The following is a 241-nucleotide window of genomic DNA, read 5'->3' on the forward strand; positions in this document are numbered from 1 at the left end:
GAAGTAGTTGAGTCACCATCCCTGGAGGTATTTAAAAGACGTGTAGATGAGTCGCTTAGGGACATGGTTTAGTGGGCATGGTGGTGTTGGGTTGACGGTTGGACTCGATGATCTTAGAGGTGTTTTCCAACCTTAACAATTCTATGATTCTATGAAATAAAATGTGCTAGAAAAGAAAATTGAACTATATTTACTCTATTACCAAGTATTATGACATCTCTTCTAAAAATACTTTCTTCCA

At 36.9% G+C, this 241-nt stretch overlaps 1 protein-coding gene across 1 annotated transcript in view; it reads left to right on the forward strand.

Annotated features, from left to right (window-relative positions):
- Positions 1-241, forward strand: part of EFR3A (EFR3 homolog A (S. cerevisiae)) — an 82,087-nt gene that overhangs the window by 25,051 nt on the left and 56,795 nt on the right. The window lies entirely within an intron of this gene.

This window comes from Pygoscelis adeliae, unplaced genomic scaffold, assembly GCF_000699105.1.
Source record: "Pygoscelis adeliae isolate BGI_AS28 unplaced genomic scaffold, ASM69910v1 Scaffold103, whole genome shotgun sequence".
NCBI classification, from domain to species: domain Eukaryota; kingdom Metazoa; phylum Chordata; class Aves; order Sphenisciformes; family Spheniscidae; genus Pygoscelis; species Pygoscelis adeliae.